This window comes from Anopheles gambiae, chromosome 3, assembly GCF_943734735.2.
Source record: "Anopheles gambiae chromosome 3, idAnoGambNW_F1_1, whole genome shotgun sequence".
In the NCBI taxonomy this organism is placed as follows: domain Eukaryota; kingdom Metazoa; phylum Arthropoda; class Insecta; order Diptera; family Culicidae; genus Anopheles; species Anopheles gambiae.
This window is the reverse complement of record NC_064602.1, coordinates 1027577-1044995: the sequence shown is the minus strand read 5'-3', so window position 1 is coordinate 1044995 and position 17419 is coordinate 1027577. Positions and strand designations below refer to the sequence as shown.

The following is a 17419-nucleotide window of genomic DNA, read 5'->3' as shown; positions in this document are numbered from 1 at the left end:
TTGCATAAAAGTAGCTCAAATCTCTTGCACAAAACACAACTCACATTTATGCTGTTCTCCGCTCATCGCACAGCATAAAATTCTATGCTGCGCTCAGTTCTATGCTCTCTCTCTCTATCCCACTCTCCGCGTGATTCGGAGAGCGTGGTAGGCATGTTGTCACGCTCTCCGCATGCTCTCGGACCATCGATGCTGCGTTTATGCAACATACGATCCGGTCAAACAAACCTGCCGTCCGCTCTCCCGCCTGGCCTGGCAGCAACGGTTGTCACATTGGAACGGTCGGGCATTCGGGGGCAGTTCGGGCACCGTTCTATACCGACGAGCCGAACCGAGCGGGCTGAAGCTTTCGAGGACTTTCGGCCCCAATGCTCGGGACGGTACGCGCCATTCGTACGCGGGACTTCGTGCCATCGGTATCGGGATTTGGCCAGCAGCCGTGTGTCACAGCAGACCAGCTCTGTTCACGTGCGTGTGAACGTGTATGTGTGCATTGCTAAGGTGGGTGCATGTGCATATGAGTCTCTGTGTGTGAGTGTGGTATGTGCGCCAGTGAATTTAACAGTAGCGCACATTACCGTTACTAATCTGTGATTGTGATCGAATAATGGATGAAGAAGGCAATCAATTAAGTTCACTAAGAACGTGCATCGGTTCACTTAATGGGGCGGTTGTGGTTTGTGTGTGAATCTTCCCCGAATCAGATACAAACCGGTCAATCGACTTGCAGTGATTGTGCAACGCGTCGAGCCCCTCGAAAGAAGCAACCAAACCACCGACCACGTGAAACGAAGCAAATGGGCTAACTTATGCATTATTAAACTCTATTCCAAGTGGTACGGTTCGATTGCAGTGCCTGCGCGCATAGATCTTGCTGGACGTTCATCATTCAAGGAAGATACCCTCGCCAGTATGGCGCATTACAGCAAAACAGAATAATCGAGTGTCTCGTAAAGGATAATGCGTTTGAAATGAAATGAAGCCATGACTTTTGCCCGGTCCCCGTCCAAAACGAAGCAGCACCAATTTCCATAAGCCTTTGCGTGGCCAGTGACCATAAAATAACCAAGTGTCTAATGTCCTTTCGGAATGGCTTTGCGCCCTTCTGCTGTCCAATTCTCTTAAGTAGCTCTTTCCTCTATTTCACCTTTCAGGTTCCCTATCGTAGTCGAAACTAGTGACCTTAGCGTCAGTGCGAAGTGCGAAAAAACGGTGTAGTTTAAGTGAGTGCCAGTGTGTCATAGGTTGACAGGCTAAGCGTCGGCGGAATTTGCAAGCGACTCGCGGTGCGCTGATCCGTTTGATCGATACTAGCGAGCAAAGCTCGTCATTAACAGGATAATCTGGCGCAAGCAGGCGGGCGTCGCAGGTAATTTGAATGAATTTCCCGGTCGCCTAGTAGCGATTCGGCTTAGAGTTTCGGTCGTGTGCATGTGCGCGTCAGTGACCGTTGCGGGGTTGCGTTGCGTAGCGCACTAATTTAATTAGTGAGTTTGTTCGGGTGGCCGTGCTTCAAGTCTGTTGACGGTGAAAGAAAATTTGGAAGCGGTAAAGTTGTGATTTGTCTTGATTTGTGTTGGTTTAAAGTGAATGTTTGTGTAGAAAAAGTGAAAAGTGTCCATCACGTTCCTTTGATTGAAACGTTTAAGTTGCGCAAAAAATAATCTTGACGCGTTGTATTAAAGCCAAGTGTATGTTGCTAGTGTAAATTAAAGCAAAAAAGAGAAACATAAAACACAAGCAAGTGAAAAGCCATTGCCTAAAAGAAGCGGATAAAGTGATAAAGCGACAAAAGAATATTCAGCAAAAGAAATCATAATAAAACACAGTACGAAAACGATAGCAAAAAAAAAAACGAAACAATTACACAACCGAGAAGCGTTCAGCAGCAAAGGCAACCGAAAAGAAAAGGATTACTTGAAAATATTATTCTTTCATCAGTCGGAAAGTGTAGCAAAAGCAGCAGCAACAGCAACGGCAGTATAGCAGCACCAACGGCAGCAAAGGATAATAAATCTCTTCCTTTTTTTTCGCACTCCTCGAGCGCGAAGCTTGTCGGGTTGGTGGTTTAACGGTTCCTCGGTTACTCGGCCACTTGGCTCAGTAGTGATTCTTTTCCCATTTACATCCTTGCGTTTGGGTGTACCAGTGTGAGTGTGTCCTAAGTGTGTGTGTGTGAGAGAGTGTTTCTTCGTGGTGTTTCGTGGTGTCCATCCGTGCAGAGGAAAACTCCGTTGCTGGATCTGATTTTCGTCGCTTGGGATTAAAGCAAACACCGCGCTGGCTACCAAGGCCTCTATAATGATTGTGTAAGTAGGATGCATAAAATATGGTAACGAATGGTTACATGGCGCTTTTGTGGTGGAGAAACGAAGGACGCTTTGTCTGGCTGGCGGAATTATATGCTTCTGATTGTTAGGAATTATGTAAGATGAGCATTTTACGCGCCATTCAATTAATGTCTTTTGTCGTTTATGAAATTAAAATGGGATCATCTTTATTTAACTAATGAAGGAAATAATTTTACTGCTATTGTAGGTTTTACTTTGTAACAATACAACATAAACCTGTTACTAGGTACAACCGAATTGTTAAGATACAGCAATTAGATACCGAAAACCTTCTATTGAGCACTAACATTCTGAGCAGAACGAGAAAGTCCTTTGGCTCTTTTGAGTTCGCAGAACTGTTATCATAACCAACGTCAACTCCATTTGGACCCAAAGATTATACCACTTGCAGCATCTTCCCAGGGGATCGAGGTGTGAAGCGCAGCTTAAGTCATTAAGTGGTGGCAGAGTCTGCAATATCGCAACAATAAAAGAATCCTACCGCTGCAACAGCTCTCGAACGATGTCGAAGCAATATCATATGAACCACTTAACAGCTTCGCCCTAGGTCCCACCGAATGGCTTCATTGCGTCGTACAGTAGAATCCTTTTTCGCAATACTATCCCCTTCACTATCGCCCTCTAATGGGACATTGAGAGATGTACTCAAATGAAATGGGAATTTGGTCGACCACTTGGCTTCTGGTGGCCGAGTACCGATCGCGCGCGCGGCTCGGTCGGACGTGAAGACTCGCTTCAATTAACGGCCCAAGAAATAACCCAACCCCGACCAAATCTCCCTCTGCCGACAAGTGTTGTCAAAGCGTGCGCTTATTCCCCAGCCACGGCACGGACAACGAACTGTCGATGAAGGACATCTGCTTCGGCCGGTCGTCCGTGGGACCTCTGGTCGCAACACGGCGCCAAAAACACTTGCTGGGCCGAGAGTTCCCCAAGGAGCATAGTTTGCCGATGAAGTGGCACCGTCCCCTTCCCATGTGTCCGCTGTTCCTGCCTTTCGGCACTTGAAACAAAAGTGATGTTTTCACTTCATTTCGAACGCCCCTCGAGAATGGGAGTCCCATCGGAACAACGGTATTTGGCTTCGCTTTGTGGCAATGGCAAGTTTTGGGTTGGTGGAGCTTTGCAAAAGAAATTGATAATCTATTCTATGTTCGTGTGTTTTTCGTCTGCTTTTTTGGCGATTCTCAAAGGTTTTCTGTGGTACAGCGTGTGTACATAGGTTCCTTTGGGAGAAACTCTTCCATTTACGAATCACTAAAGGTACCAGCATCAGCCAGAGAATAGTTCAGAAGCATACAGTGCTCCGAGGAAAAAAATAACGTCCTCTCGCGCTTGCAATGTGTTTTTTTCTCCTTTCTCTGGAGCTCCACACTCCACCGGGAGTTCCGAGAGCGGTGGAACTGCAGCAATTGAATTTTTCGGCTTCACGTACACCGGTAAAAGTCCTCGGTGCGAGTCCACCGCAACCCAGTTTGGCACTAATGTGCGACTCAAATTTATTACTCGGTAATTGATATTACCGGCCAACAGAGATAGCAAAGGCACGAGGAAGCGGTGGTAGAGTGGCCGAATGTCCGGAAAATTTGTAGCACTTTGCACGGTACGCAAACAGACCGCCGCATTGGAACGGTTCGCTTCAATCTTCCGTCGGTGCAGTCGGAAAACTGCGAGATTGTGGGACAAAGTTTTTGTTTCTCAATTTAAAAACATTCGCGTTCTCAAGCCTTCACGGTAATCCACCATGCTTGAGTTGGTGTGTGTGTTTTTTGTATGATCTTTTGTTTGAATGCGAGAGTGAGTCAAAGGGAGAAAGGATGGTGATAAAATGAGCGGAAAGTGCCACGTGCCGTCGCTGAGATCGTGGAAACAAGGGTAACGAAAAGTTTGATATCGTACGGAGTGGTGAGATGAAAGCGGTTAGGGTAATCGAGTCTAGTATGAAACGTAAATTTGCTCCTAGCCCAAGAGTTTTTTTTGTGTTAATGTTTCAGGCATCGGTATGGGCCTGCAAATGGTAGGAGAAGTTTGTTTTATTGTGTGAGGCATTACGAGGGGTTAACAAACATTAAGAGAAAGGATCATATTGTTGGAAGCAGAATGAAAGATCGCTACAATTCAGCTGAGGATGTTTGTACACTTTCACAACTATAAGGTCTAGCAACTATCTCTGACAAAGAGCACCAAAGACGCGAGATTCTGTTCTGGCCTGTAAATCTTGTCAAAAAGGGTTAATTTTCTAAGGCTCCATTCAACCCAGAAAGCAACTTAGCTACCAACGTGCTGGGCTCTTTTTCATCATCATTAAACAATCGTAAAAAATGTAGGCTTCGATCGAAAGCAGAGCAAGACTGGAAGACTCTTGAGCCGATAAATCAACGGGTCGATAAGATGCAATCATCCACACCGTTCCATCGTACCCGGTCAACAAAGCGTACGATCGTGGCGCATTTAGACAACAGCAACCACTGGCCGTGGAGGAAGCCCATTTATCAGTTCATTATTGTACACACTTGGAAACTGTGATGGGGCAATTACATTTAAATTCATTGCATCTAAATAATTGAGCAGCCAGAGTCTCGGGCCGTTGTGGCCAGCCTTCCAGGCAGCGCTCGAGGGCCCTCGACTTTCGCATCATTTATTTTGTAGCACTAGACCAGCGCACTTAGAGCGCAGGTAGAGGGTTGTGCGCTGTGTTCGGGCGCCTTTTAGCGCCAACTAGGCACGGATGGTACACTTTCTTCGCTCTTCCCGTGCTGCTTCTTGCAGCTTAGGTGCGAGTTAAGATTGGTGGTGGTTGGTGGCCAGTTGAAAATGAGGCGAAAGGCGCTAGTGAGTTATGGCTTCACGAGCAGTTCGACATCCGCGCACTGGTCCAAAACAATTCTCTGGACGACTCACTCGCACACTGCACACTGCTCCCAGGGCTTAGCAGAGGTCAGCTGCAACTGTGTTCGTTGCGGTAAACGGGTGAAGCGAAAAGTTGCTCCGTACCGAAACTGGTAGATCGCAATCCTTAGTAAGGCATCCTGCTAGCAAAGCTGCTTGGGGGGCGAACTGGAAAGCGGGCAAGCACTATTAGCAAACGCTTTGTTCCTGCTTAGAGTGGTGTGTGGCTGTGTTTTTGGACTTTTGGGCCCGGGTGGTAGTTTATTAGATCGTTTATTAAATGGCCAAAAGCGTTGTTGGCCGCGGTTGAGCTGGAAAACAATGAGCCTGGGGTGAACACGATCCAAGCCAACCGAGGTAGGGATAGGCGGGGAGGGAGCAAGCGTCCTGCGGGTTGAAAATTGAATTCTCACCTTTGTTGTAGTGGGCAGCTGGTACGGTTTGGTTGTTGGGAGATGGAAACGAATGGAATGGCCAGACGAGAGAAAGAATTTGGCAGTCCAAACCGCAGAACGAACGTTTAATTCGCTTTTTGTTGATGGGAGAAGCTGGTCGGGCTGTTGGCATGGGCGATTAAATACCCGGACGGGAGTTTTAACGTCAGCTTGGAGAAATGGAATTTTCGAGGCTGTTGAATTGAACATCGCGGGCGAACTTCATTATTAAACGGTTGAAATCATTCTTCTAATGGCGTTGGAGGGAGGGCCAGGATATTATTTGAGTTTAATTTTAATTAAACGGTTTCGCTGGAGGTGGTCAAAATTAAATGAAAGCTCTTTATTGTGATTGATTTTAGGTAACTTTTCAGTGAACGGTAACGTTCAGGAGACACGCTTTCCAGCTAACATGGGTCTTCACTTTCGTTTGACTTTCACAGTACATCCAAGCTAACGATTTTAAGCACGGCGTTTCATGCTTGTATCTACCGTGATTTGGAATTTATTGAGCGTGCCAACCGGTGGCCAATTTGTGGGTGGGCGGAATCCTTCCAAACAGTCTTCTCTTGTAATCCCGTTTAAATTTCAAAATAACGATCGAATTACTACACCCAACCGGCCAGACTATCCCCTTCGCCGCTGCCACTGGGGCAAAGTAAAACAAGCGCCATCCCACCGGCGTAACGCTCGGTCGTAAATTATCAGCTGAGCTTTGGTACCTTTTAGCGGGAGTATTCCGCTAAACCATAACCTCACTTACCAACCGCCCAAACAAACGGAGATCCTTGGTTTGCTTGCTGGTGCTGCCGATTCGCGCTAACGGGGGTCTGTAGTTTGCGATTTGCGAGCGGTACGATGCAGCGAAACCGAACTCTGCTCCGCACAGCGATTGTGGAGGCTTGCCGCGTGCTGGCAAAATCTGGAAGACCGTGTACCCCAAACATTCGCAGACACACGTATCGACACACCAACCTGTGCTGGGTCGTGGGTTGATACGATACCTTGGAAAAACACTTTCTGGCGCACCGAAATCGGATGTCGGAAGTCCAAAAGTACACGTTTATGACATGCGGAAAATCAATATTTGCGCGCTCATCATGTGCCTGGGTTGGCTGGGAAGCAGGCAGAGTCCGTGGGCGATTGTGAAAAGGTACGGCAGACGGTGTTTTGATTTCGTTCTGTCTAAAATGGCTAAAGGCTCCGCCGTGAGCGTAGTCAGGTCGGGTGTACCACCGCAGATCGTGGCTGCGGTTAGTCTACCTTTCCCGGCAGGATCCGGGCAGACGTTCACCCGGATTGGGCACGGATTTGAAATCGAATCCCGACGACGATGTAACATCCTTTCCTCCTGTCCATCCCATGCAAACCCGTTTGGAGGGAGATGAGGGGGGCTTAAGTAAATTTATAGTCGCAGGTTAATTGGCACGAATAAAGTTTACCAGCGGGCGGAAGAATGGGAGTGTCGGAGGAGCTGGGACGAGTGGGGCACACTTTTTGTTGTTCCTGTTTCGACAGTTGTTCCTTCCATTTCGATCGAAACAGGAAGTGGTGTGTGTGTGTGGTGAGGCGATGGCAATCGTAAATCGGTAATGTAAATGGGAACGGGAGCGTAAGGCAAAAGACTACAATATTGCTTCCGCTGCAGTAATGGCTGATTGCTTTTTCGGATTCGGAGTCGGATTCCGATTTGTTCGATTGGTGGTTTGGCGGAGGGTGAAATACGTTTAGCATGTTTCGACCAGCCGATTTCGCGTTACGAGGTGAATGTTTTTGGGGTGCAAATGTGTCCGATTGAAGTGTTTGCTTTAAAGGGATTGTAATTCTATTGGGGGTCATTTTCATGTTGGTCTGGCTGATAACGAGTATCGGAGGATAGAAAAGGTGTATTTACTAGAAGATTTAATAAATTCTCATTAGTAAATGTAATATTAGAATGCAATTGGAAATTGAAATCAAAGAAGATAGAATGTTCCAAATGGATACTGCACTACACTTCAAGCATTTTTCTTAGAAGTAAGAGCAGAAATTAATAGAACAGTTTAAAGAGAAAGAGAGATGATTAGACCAGAAGACTATCACTCTAAAAACAAAGTCCCATATTTGATTGGATCTGGAATAGATTCAGAATCTTTCCCACTTGAAACGCACCGCATAGGCAAAGGATAGTGTTTGACCAAATTTGTTCCACCCGATTGCGATCCTTCCGGTTGTTGCTATCCTCTCGGTCAATGGGTAATCTGATGAAGCCGGATGTATTGCGTCCCGGTCATGTTTGCTTTTCGGCCTTTGGCTTGTTCTGACACGAACGAATCCCGTCGAATGAAGTCCATCCATCCACTGTTGGGCGATGATAGCCCTAGACCACCTACAAAAAACCACTGCTCAACCACGCAAAACACAAATCACGGTCCATTCGCGTGCGAAAATCATTCACGAATAATGGGCCGAACAACTGCATCGTTCAATCGGCGATTTCCACCTCACGTTTGACCTGCAGCTGAAGCTGCAATGATTGCATCGGCAGCGTCATCACTGGCGCGCGAACGGACAATGATTTACGCTGGGATGCATTTTGGTGCACTTGATCAACCACTCTGACGTCTCCACGTTTTGCAGTGAAGTTTCAATTTTACTTGTTAGTTCTGGTTCAGTGTGTGCATGTGTCCTGCTCTCCGTGCTCAAAGTGTATGTCTTCTTCGTAAGAATAAGGGGAACAGGACGCAAAAAAAAGCCAAAAATCAACAACGTTTGTGCAAGGCGGAAGCCAACAGAAACCGTTGCCAACAACGACACACACACACACATACACATATGTATACAAGCGAGGCAAACAACCGACAACAGGACTTCACTTCCGGACTAAAGTCACTGGCCAACTGTTAGTGTAGTATCCTTTTCCATGGCGCCCTTACCCCGTTCGGGTAGGAAAATCGCTGACCACCGGCAATGAACTAAAGCGAAAAGCCCCGAAATTTGTTTAGTTAAAGTGGTCGAACATGGTGGAAGAGATCGTTACGGCTGCAATGCGTCCATACCTCGGCTGCTTCACCCCACACGAAACTTGGGCCGTGGTGATGAATGTGCCCCGGGGTGTATGTTGTTTTTCTCCTCCCTCCCCATTCCCTATCCAGTTGCCCCGTGGGGAGAAGTTTTTGTTTCCTCCTCCCAACACTCCCCCCCCCCCCGCTCAACGCAACGTAAACAGCTCTCGAACAGCTCGCCCGGTCAGTTCGCTGACCAGAATCCAAACTCCAAAACCAACCAACCGACCACGTGTCCCCCGTGCGTTTCGCCTCATGCGCTACCGGTAATGGCTGTCATGTTGTGCACCCGATTTTTTCCTTGGCATCCCTCCAAGCGCAAGAAAACGAACGCCTTTTTTTAATCATCTCAAAGTTTTATCAAGCGCTTCGGTAGTGTGTGTGTGTGTGTGAGGGATATTTTTTTAGTGCTTTTGTATTCTGCTTTCGAAGCACTCGAAAGCTTCCAATCGGTGTAAGGGTGCGGTGTTCACGACAAACCCTCGCGAACCACGCTCTCTCTCTCTCCCTCATTTTCTCTCTCTATCGCTCTCTATTGTTTCCTGTCTCAGTTTCAGCTTCTTTTACAAGCTTCAATTGTTCTCGGCTTGATGTTCCTTTCATTTACTCGCTGTTGTAGGGTTTGCCGTCATCTTCATCCTGCTCGCTTGCTCAAACTGCGCTAGCACGCAGTAGAAGTTTTTCGCTTCTGGTTTGAAGAAGACTAGAGCAGCAGCGGTAAGGGAGCTTTTGTGGAGCTGTTTTTTTTCATTTTTCCCTACCACTAGCTTGTGCTCACAGCTTTTCCTCCGTAACTCGATTGAATTTCTATTGGTTATGTATGTGTTTCGCGCGCGCATTTCCACTTATTCTTGCTCATTTCCTCACTTACGCGCATACAATAATACGAAGTTTTCGCTGGCTGGGGTTTTTTTTGTTCGCACTACGTTGCCGGCATAGTTAGAGTTGTTTTTTTTTTGCATGTAAGCTACTGAGAGACAAGAACAAAAAAAAAAAACGCAAACTACGAACACACAGTATGCCGGCGCGGAAAATCGTCGTTGACAGTGGGCGCACCACCACCAGCACGCGGACAAAACGGGAAAAATAGTGTGAGAATTTTCCATGCCTGCTCTCTTTGCTTCGAGGAAAGGAGAGGAGCGATGGATGAAAGAGGAGCAAAAAAAAAAAAGAGCGAGCGATAGTCGAGCAGGGCGGACAGGACAGCGGGAAGGGTTGCGCAAGGACGCGAGTAGCTTTTGGCGTGCCGTGGCGCCACGGCGTCCCGGAGACATAAAGTAGATCGTTACAGACGCGCGTTCGCCCAATCCATGTGAGTGAACTTTTCGCCCAGCTCGAAGCTCGAACTCTCGGTGCGCGACACATTCCCACTGCAGTGGATAAAATGGATCGGAAGAGAGCACGAACGACAAGGGAGGGAACGAGATGGAAGCAGGCGAATAAAAAAAAGGTTATACAAAACCATCCGAAACTGAATCCTATCGGCCGTCAAGCGGGGAAGAATTTGCCATGGCGCGTCGTTTCTCTTCGGGGTGGGACGGGGGTTTGGATGGAAGCAGTGTGGCCAGTAAAGGGTGAACAGGGGCCGGCAGGGAGGGTGTGGAATGTTGCCGCCGTTGCGGAGATGCAGCAAGCATAAATTTACTCTAGTCGCTCGACTGGAGCTTCCGATGGTTTTCTGTCTGGGCGATGATGGCGGTCCGCCGAGGAAGCGAAAAGCGTAGCATAGCCGACATGAACACGCACACACTTACACACTCGAAGCGCTGGGTGGCAGGAAAGGCTTTGGGGATTGAGGACTGAAGTTTGGCAATTGGGCAAACGTTGATTTATCCGATAAGGAACCCAAGCGGAGGCAAAGAACGCCAGAACCGATTTGCGTCTCGGTTTTTCGCAAGCAATTGCACTCGTGATGGCGGTACGGCGTTGATAAGGTAAAGGTAAGAGCGGCTGCGCTGCGGTGATTAGGGGAAGACGAGCGGAGGAATGTTACCGACAAACCCATCTGACCTCTATTCGGGCGCTGGAAAATGGAGAGGAGAATGTTTCATCCGTCGTGAGCCAGCAAGAAGGATCGATCGTGGAAGGTGATTGTGTTTTCCCCGGGGCTGGTAAATTTCTTGGGGAATTGAATGTTACTTGTGGTTTGCAGTGAGGCAGGCGAGATGTGTTTGCCTCCTATTCATTGTTTTCTTATCGTCTGAAATCGGAGATGTGGGACATTTTTCCTGCCTGGCTTATCCTTATCAGTAGGGGTGGGAATGCTTTTTTACAAGGAAAACAAACAAGCAAAAACGCTTCATTTTCACTTTGCATGTTCGTCTGGCACACTTTCTCTCTATGTCTGTCTCTCACTCTCTCCCCCCGCCTGGAGTAAAACCGTCATAGTGAGCAGGAAAGCCACCCGACCGGGAAAAGGATTCCCCATTGCGAGACAGCGTCGCAGCGTGGTAGCATCGTAAACATAAAATATCAGTGCGGGATTATGTTTCGCTTTATGACTCAATTGTACAATAAATTTTCGAGCATGATTCTCAGGGCCATGGCGGCCCCACTTTGATGGCGTGCGGACAGGCGCTTTGTCAAGCGGAAATGGGTGGCTGAAGGCGCAAACACACGCACACACATACAGACCAACAAAAAACAATCCGAGGACGAATCACTTGCAATCGGAGATGTACACGAAAGCGGATACAAATGGTGTCGTGTGCAGAGAGTTCGGGAAAAAACTCAATGTATGCACGCGTGATTGTGTTGGTGTGGCACAGATAGTGCATATTTGGAATGGGAGGAAAAACCACACAGTATCCCACTGTACCGACTGGGCGAGGACGACACCGACGAGAACAAATTAAAATATACATACGAGCAAACGATAAATATTTTAATGGCAAAGTGTGATGGATTTTACTGCGGTACGAACTGAGTGTAGTAAGTGAAACTTTTCGTAATGCTCCAGTACGTGTGTGTGTGTGGATGTGTTCTATGCCAAAAAGATGGGTTGAACCATTAAATACGCTGCACGACATAAAATGTGTGACAGAAGGAAAAGTGAGTAAATGCTAACCACAAACAAGAGGGAAGCACTGGAGAAGCGTGGAGGAATCTGGATCGTCAATATACTGCCGTAAAGCCGTTAGTAAGCGGCCAGTGGACTGGGCGAGCGCGGGTTGGGATCGCTACGGATGGTAGGCAGGTAGGATGGGGTTCAAAAATCAATCCGGAAGTGATGAAACAACACTTTTGGCACATTTTTTATTGCCTCCATCTCAGTGAGACGATCGTTTAGCGTTCCGGAGCAACTGTATCACGTGTTGGTATTAAAGAGCGGAATTTGGAAGCGATTTGAAACGATTTGTTTCGGTGTGATATGGTTGTGTTTGGAAATAGCTTTTTGATTGCCAGTCGGGCCTCCGTGTAGAGCAGTTGGAGTAAATTTACTCATTAATATACAACTTTATTATTCATTCATTTGTATTGACTTTATTTTTCTTTGAAAGAAAAGGGAAAGCTAACTGCTAAATTGCACTAGTTTTAAATGATATGACCTATTGGACGAGATTACTATTTGATCATTCAACAACAAAGTGTTGAAAACTGTTATATGCTAATATTGTCATGGTGTGGCATTTTTTGAAACTCAAACACAAACCTCAAACTAGACAAACCCCATTACAACGATCATAAACGATGCGAAACCGCTTTGCATCTGATTCAAAATTCGTTTAAAACTTTTCATCCACCAGCCAGCGACACGTCGATCGCCACCGTCAACTGTGGGAAAATGTAATCACACAAAGCTGTACCAAGCAGTCTGTTTGGTAAAAAAAAGGAAACATAATTTCCCCAACAGAAGTTTTCCATTCTCCAGCAGCACTCCTGGCTCCCGAGAGGTGTCAACAGCCGTTTGATGTGAGTAAGAGAAAATTGGTCCTTTGATTTTAGTGGTGTAGTTTCCCTCGGAATGGACAATACCCAGCAGCATGCCGCATGCTTTCCTCCCCTCCCCTTGCTTCGTTTCGGGACGATTTCGTTTGATGCACAAACCAAATGCAGTCGTGTTTTTGTGCTGCTGTTCCGCATCAGAATTCCATTTGCATTAACGATCTGCAAAACCCGACTGATAGCGAGCTGTGGGAAACGGAAAGCGTGAAAAATGGGGATAGGAAAAAAAAAAGCTTAAAACTTGCATTCCGAATTGCATTCTCTGGGGCGTGGGGATTGGTGGGCGGGGATTACGATTACGGCTACGATTCAAGGAATAAGTAATCAGCAAAACGTGGTCTAATGGACGTGTAAATTACATTTTCATGTTCCTTCCGTCCAGCGGCTTCTGGTTGACTTTCCGATGCGGAGGGGGAAGGTTGAAGCGATCCATTTCAGCAGTCAGACAGGTTTGACAGGCAGACAAAAACTGCAGCTCTGGGCTGGTAGGGATCGATCGCCCGTTTGTTGAGTCATAATGGGGGGGGGAGGACAAACAGTGTTTACAGCCGTCCAGTGTCAGGGTTGACTTGCCACAGGACTCTGCGAGCTTGCGTAAATTGGAATGTCGTACAATAAACTGTAATTGAAACCATTTTATGAGGCCTTCTTTCCATGGGACGCCACCTGACAGCTACGATTGTCTACGAACCAGTGTCTTTGGATTTTTACGATCATCGTCGTCGCCTTTTGCCGCACTCCGGTAGCAATTTTACACCGGCTTGCTGGTGGGATGAAAGTCTTTTAAAAGTTAACTGCTTGACACACGTTGTTTGTTTAAGCATCGCACAGGTACGCTTTCGTCAAAAATGCCGCACGGAGAAAGAAAGACTTCATAAACGGGGGAATAATCACACCCGCGCCAGGTGCATGACATGCAGAGGACATCCTTGTTTCATCCTGCAAGAAGAATCACGGCATCACGCAAAGGGCAACACACAGAAGCAGGTTTATGATCTGCGTATCACCCATAAAGCTGGCTGCTGCAGAAAAAAAGGAGGAGACAAAATGCCATCCCGACACCGTAGAGCGCGCCTCTTTAAGGCGACAACCGGAAGCCGTCGTCAGGAATTTGTTGGAATTTTATGGTTCCAAGGGAAGGGGGGAGGTTCTGCCAAAGAATGAGAGCATCTTGAGCAGCATCCATCTTCGACGGAGGCGGTGAAACGATTTGTCAAACAGCCACAAGGGAGCGGAGAATACACACACACCACATCAATGGTCACTAACTAACGACCCTTCGGGTTTTGGGGACGCTGTAAAGATTTAAACGTAAGATGGATCGTTTCGATGTTGTCTAAAGTTGTGCTAACCGTTTTTCTTCCCTTTTTTGCGACCAAGTCTCGCTCGGTGGGTGCGTGTGGAAGAGTGTCTATAGATCATTTTGGTTGGAGCTGAAGCATAAGACCGTGCGGGACGCTTGTTTGCCCATGAAAATGGGCCTTTCGAGTACGCTTTGAGTACGCTTCCGTGGGGCATAAAACATGAGGTGTGTGTGGTACAGGCCACATGAATTGTGTTGGATGTTGATGATGATGATGATGATGAAAACACCCGCACCGTTGGCACCTCCGTTTGGGCGGAAGCTTTGCATAATCACGGTTCCCGTTCGGTGGGTGGATTCTTTACGTTTCCTGTGCTCCGTTTTGGGGGGAGGGCGTAGGTTCTATTCCCATGGCGGATATGATGCGATGATGAGCCCGGCCCGATATACACATCGAGCTATATATTTATTTTTATTATGTTGCTTGCTCTCAAACATACACACCCTGTCCTGGAGACGGCAGAGCTATTGGCTATGCTTTTCTTACACGAGTATGACAAGTTCATTCTGCACAAAAGCTGGCCAGCAAGTCAACCCGGGCGGTGATGCCTGCAGCTATTTGTCAATCGTCTCAAGTCGTCGTTGGGCCTTGGTGGTTTCGCAAAGAGCTCTTCGGCAAGTGGGCAGGGCAGGTGCCTTTTTGTTCACGCTTACAATGTGCAAGGGCATGCTTTCACCGCTCATCGAAGAAGCATGAAGCAAGGGAAGTGAATGAAAAAGACGAAACAATCTACCAACATCCTGCACATGAAACGAGCCTATTCTGTTTTACAAAAACCTTCTTCACCGAAGGCGGGATTGGTTTGTGTGTGTGTGTGTGTTTCCCGCCCGTCCTGACAGGGCGGGAAAAGCTTTCGGAAATTGTCTTCGGGTTCGACAAATCTGCACGATAAGCTTCGACCTCGCTACGTACATCCGGGGTCGGTTGTCTCGCGCCGTCTAGACAGCGACCGTAGCCTGCGGAGTAGCCCGCCGAACCTACCGACCAGGATGGTTGCATGTTTGAATAGCGATTCTTTTGCTTTATTGATGGTGCACGAAAACACACACACACACACACACACACTCACGTACACAGACACGATGAAAAACCGAGGAATTGTGAATGGTGATGGATGGAATGGCGACTTCTTGAAGGGTGAGCTGGGGAAGAAGTATGATTTTGTTTCACTTTGTATGCCTACCAGCCACCCCCGGGGCATTGATGTACGATGACGATAAGAGGCGCTTTAGGAAACAATTTAATAGCGATAACGTGCGATGGCGTTTGGTAGCCTTTGGTCGGAATTTCGTTGTAGTGAAGCCGAACATTGAAGCCTTGGTTATGGGTTTGATTCAGGCTGTATCGCTTGTGGTTGCAGGAAACGGGTTGGTTATGGCTACCAAAATGGCCATCTGATGGTTAACCTTTGGAAGTTTTCCTTTAGCAATCCCTTGATTCTTTATTCGTATTGATTTATTTTATTTTACAAGCGAAAAATAACACATTCGCTTACAAAACAGATTATTTGTGGGTTCAGATACACTGATTTGGGCAGTTTATTAAGTTTATAAAATGTTAAAGCAGTGCATTAAATGCTTGATTCAGAATGTTTTATGACAGATTCTGTACTGCTGAACCATAGGCAGGAGGAATATTTCATTCTACAAACGTTCGCCGAATAGCTTTCATATTTTCTTGCACCAGCAAATAAAAATCGGACATACCATCTGCAATTCTCCGAATCAAAGCAATGGAAGTAATTGAAAACTTTCCAAAAATAAAACACCAACAACGGGCGCGGCGAACAACAGTGAAATATTTTGCAGCTGCTCTTTTCCAAAAAACCCGGCCCGGGCCCTCGTGCAACCTTCCGAGCTCGCAAGTGTCGGTTCAGTTTTGTAGCGTTTCGCAGCAAACTTTATCCTGTGCCACAATGCCAGTGTAAATACAAATTTTCTCCGGGTGCTCTCACCGGATTCGCCTTCATCCTGCCCCTTGCTGATGATGTTCTAATTTGTTTGCTGCCTTTTGTACGTACAACAGACCGAGCGCAATGTTCTTGGCTTCTTTTGGGCGCTCGGTTTTGTGCGAGTTTTATTACTGCCCATCGAATGCCCGGACCGCCTGGGCTATTCATTAGAGCCAGCTTCTTCCAGCGCCACAGCAGCGGACGGAGCAGCGCACGGAAACAACAACAACTTTTCGCTACAATTTTCACCGGAGAACCGGCGCGAAGGGTACTTTTAATCATTGCTTATGGATCACTTGTCTGCAGTATTTTTAATTGAATCACCCATCCCCATCGTCGTTGCCATCCCGAACGAATGGTGCTCGTCATGCCATTCTGAGGTTTTCCATCATCACTCGACGGATGAGCCAAAGGTGCAACTTGTGTACGGTTTTGTGAATCCCTTGGATGAGTTTGGATGAGTTCTGGGTGGACTTTTTTTTTGCAACAAAAGGTAGTAGCAGTGTTAGTCCGGTCTCTGGTGCAGCATTTCTCCAGAAAAGGTAAAAGTTAGAGGGTGGAAATTACATTTCCTGCCAGTTAAAGGGAACTTAAAAATCATATCATAACAACGGACAAGTTTTTTTTGCCGTGCGGTGCTTTTGAGTTCGTTGTCTGTGGGGGCTCTGGCACTGGTTTCAGATTTCACATTTTTATTCCCACGTGATAAAATAAACAGCGTTTGTTTTTCCGACACGCAACCATAACCCTTTCCCGGAGCGAAATTATTATTCAAATAAGGGGTGGGAGAAAAAGCTGTTTGGCAAAATGCTTCGTATGTTTGAATGTTTCTACTAAATTCGATACAAAATGTGGCAGAAGCTATGAAAGAATGATTTACAATTACAGCATCAAATTAGTAGCAGCAGTGTTCGAAATGTATTTACCACCAATCAAAACGCACATTGCTTGATTTAACGTGAAGCGGCTAAAGTACCGCATTGATTGCCTGTATTTCTGGTGCAATAAACCTATCCGTTTTGAGGCCCACCTACTCTCCCTCCCCCTTTCCCGAAATCATGAGGCAAGCCCCAAAACAATAACTTCAAAACATGCTCGATGCCATTTTCGTTAGCCCTGGCCCGATTTTGCGATATGCGAAAACTGCGGTGTGCCTGGGTGTACCTGTTTTCCCAAGCATTTACGTGTGCGGAGCGCCACTTGATGGAAAACAAATTCAGTACAAATACGCCAGCCCGCCGGCCGTCCACCGGCCGCTTCTCCACATGAGGTCATGAATCCAATCACGGAAAGTATTTGATTAGTTTCGGATTCGGGGCCATTGCCAGGCCGCACCGGTCCATCGGGTCTGGCGCCGGGAGCTTTCTGCAAACGCTTGGCCTGGTTTTTCGCAGCGTCTTGCTGGTGCTGCCGCTGCTGCCGGACTATCGATTTAAATATT

General features: G+C 47.0%; 1 protein-coding gene across 9 annotated transcripts in view; it reads left to right on the top strand.

The window, feature by feature from the left end:
• Positions 1-356: 356 nt before the first annotated feature.
• Positions 357-17419, top strand: part of LOC1278170 (protein madd-4) — a 119736-nt gene continuing 102673 nt past the window's right edge. For 2 of the 9 annotated variants that reach the window (XM_061656288.1, XM_061656287.1), the window contains exons 1-2: positions 359-501; positions 1155-2309. The gene's annotated coding sequence lies outside the window, so the exon portion shown is untranslated. Of the gene's footprint in view, positions 541-1154; positions 2310-17419 lie in introns of all 9 variants that reach the window. The other 7 variants (XM_061656286.1, XM_061656285.1, XM_061656289.1 and 4 more) reach the window with 7 other exon arrangements.